The following is a 3,087-nucleotide window of genomic DNA, read 5'->3' on the forward strand; positions in this document are numbered from 1 at the left end:
AAAAATATTTTTGATGATCCTAAGTGGAACAGTATAGCAAATACAATAGACAAAGTCAAATGTTGAGATATGGTTGCAAGGTGGTTGAAAAGAATACCCAATCATCATTAATAGTGACATGGTAATGATGATTTTTCCCTTATTTTTCTTGCTTGGTGACATGTTATCCAAGATTTCAATAAAGGTATTATCATTCTTTTTTGTTGTTGCTCTTTGATATTCTCCATTAAATTTAAAACTTCCAAACAATAAAAACTTATAGACTAGAAGACTCCATTGGATTTTCCTGTTTATCATTTACTTATTCCATTGTTATGTATCTTAAAGCTTTTTTATGAATTTTCAATTTCAATGGAGAAAATCCTAGATTTTGACTTTAAAATTTCGACATGGATCTTTTTGGCCAAACTTTTTGAATTTTGGTGGAATGTTGTGCAATGTCTTTATTTAGTTCAATTGATTTGTATACCAATTTGCATCATGCTTTTTTTTGTATCCAATCCTTTTTAGAAGTACGTAACATTAAGATCAAAATTATTAGCTTGTTGAGAGAAAAAATCATCATATTCAACCAAAGGTCCTTCTAATGGTTTTACAAATCCTTTCAATGAAAGTTTATAAACTTTTGACTCTTTTTAGATAATGAGTGGAAGAGTCAATTTCTTTAAACCTTAAATAATTCCATCATCTCCCTCAATAGATGAAGAAAATTTCTTTCCATTTTGCTTTGATGATTTTCCTTTAATGTTGTTATTAACTCAATTATAATGAATAATCTAAGAAGGGGGTGAATTAAATTTCTAAAAATCTTCTTGACAATTTTAACTTTCAAACAAAATATATCAAATATGAAGATAATAACAATTTGATAAAAATTTAATTGAAAAATAAATGCAATAAGAATATAGAGTAAAAAGTAAAGAGAATTACAAACGCAATTTATCGAGGTTCAACTCTTCCTCTTAGAGCCTATGTCCTCTACCTTTGCTTGCTAAGAAGTTCAAATGATTATTCAATTCAACTAATACAAATATCTTTGGAACGCTAAGGTATAACCTTTTTATATTTCAAAAGCTTAGATAGAACCTTTAACATTACCTTTTGAAGGTTAAGGTATAATTAAGCTACCTAGCTCTCAAGGATTTGTGTGTTGACTCAATCTATACAAGCAAGAAAACCTCTAGTAGGTAGATATTACTTAGTGAGTGCAAAACAATATCAAAATGGTTACAATGACAGCTCAACTGCTATGAAAAACTTAAAAAAATGTGAGAAGCGTTTGTTTTAAATGTGTATACTGTTTATGCTCATTTTCTATTATGAAAAAATCCAAAATTGGTCTATTTATGCTTGCAATTCCCATTTGACTCGTTCCATATCATTAACTAAGAAAAAAACCATTGCCTAGTTAAAGTTCTACTTTCATTGCCATTAAAGGATACCTTGTATTGATCCTTTTTTAATGAATTGATCTTTGCATTTGAAATTCAAAATCTTGTAAGAGGGGGATCTATAACACTTGTACCGTAGTTACATGCTTGAGAAAGACCTCCAGGGTGATAAGGTCAATTGAGTTTGAATGAGATGCTTTTGAGCATCGAAAGGTGTAAGGAGTATTTTTGAAAAAGATCAAATAATATTATCTCGATTGATTGTTGTCAAATTTTGGCTATGAATGTGATGTGCATGATTACTATAAGTGGGAGAGTGAAAATATGCATATGAGATGCATTGTAATGCATACATATTAAAAGAGTACGATTCAATGTGATAATAGCTTAAATGTGTGTGTGTGTGTGTGTGTGTGTGTGTGTATTATTATTATTATTATTATTATTATTATTATTATTATTATTAGTTATTAGTTAGNATTATTATTATTATTATTATTATTATTATTATTATTATTATTATGTATTAGTGGCATGCATAATGGATATTTTGCAAGTGCATAGGTAAAGGAAGAAAAAAAAAGATAATTGAAGTAAAGAGAATGGTTGAAGGACCTAATTGAAATAAAGAAAAGTTGGAGGACTTAAGGAAAAATGAGAGAAATGCATGTGAAATGCAAGTGGAATGCTAATGAAATGTAAATGGAGTGAATTGTAAGTGAAATGTACATGAAAAGAAGTGTAATTATGAGTTGACATTTGATGTGATGTAAAGAAAAATATGTAATCATGGCACTTGATTTGATTCAATAAGAAAATGAAATAAAGAAATTAGAATTATGAAATTGTGGGGAACTTTGGGTAATCCGCCAATGCATGAAAGAGGAAGGTATAAAAGGCCATTTCAAGCTTATTTTTAATAGTGTTTCGCCCATTTTGAGAAAAAAAAAAAAGAGTGGAGCCTTTATTAAGCTCCCGTCTGAGAAAAGAGAAAGCATTTAGTAAAAAGAGAAAAACAAGCTTGGCTTGATTTTATGAGCTTTTGGAGTACCTATGAGCTTTCTCTTCTCTTCCTTTGCCATATTCTTCACATTTTACTTTCAGTAAAGCTATATACATTCAAGGAACTCGAGAATAGCTATAGAAGTAAGGTAGTTTTACTTGAAAACTTGTGATATATTGACGTTTATTTAAGACAAATTGAGGTAATCATGGTTTGATACGAGTTTATGAATTTTGATTGAAACGATTGATTGAGAAATTGCTTTTATATAATTATGGCAGTGAGTTGAGTTGGATAAATGGTGCATGCAACCATGGAATGGTTAAGCTCACTTGAGTATAAATAATTGGTGAAGAAAAATCCCACCAAACTAAGGTGAGTGGGGTTATAATTTGAATATTGAGGTTAATGCATGTAATGCATAATGCATGTAAATGCCCTACCATGGAACATGATTAGGTGATATAGTTTCCTAAATGGATTATGCCTAGGTCAATGAGTTAATTGTGTTGTGCTTTATGAGTAGTACTGTTTGATATTAAGCAAGCTACATAGTGGTGATTATGCTTGGTTGTTTTTTGTGTTGAGAATTAAGGCCTATGGAGCCCATTGTTTTGTTGATTTCGATTTTGTGAGCATAAATGCTTTTATGTCTTGATAATTTCTTGAGTATTGATATGCTATGTTTGGTGT

This window comes from Theobroma cacao, chromosome 1 (assembly GCF_000208745.1).
Source record: "Theobroma cacao cultivar B97-61/B2 chromosome 1, Criollo_cocoa_genome_V2, whole genome shotgun sequence".
In the NCBI taxonomy this organism is placed as follows: domain Eukaryota; kingdom Viridiplantae; phylum Streptophyta; class Magnoliopsida; order Malvales; family Malvaceae; genus Theobroma; species Theobroma cacao.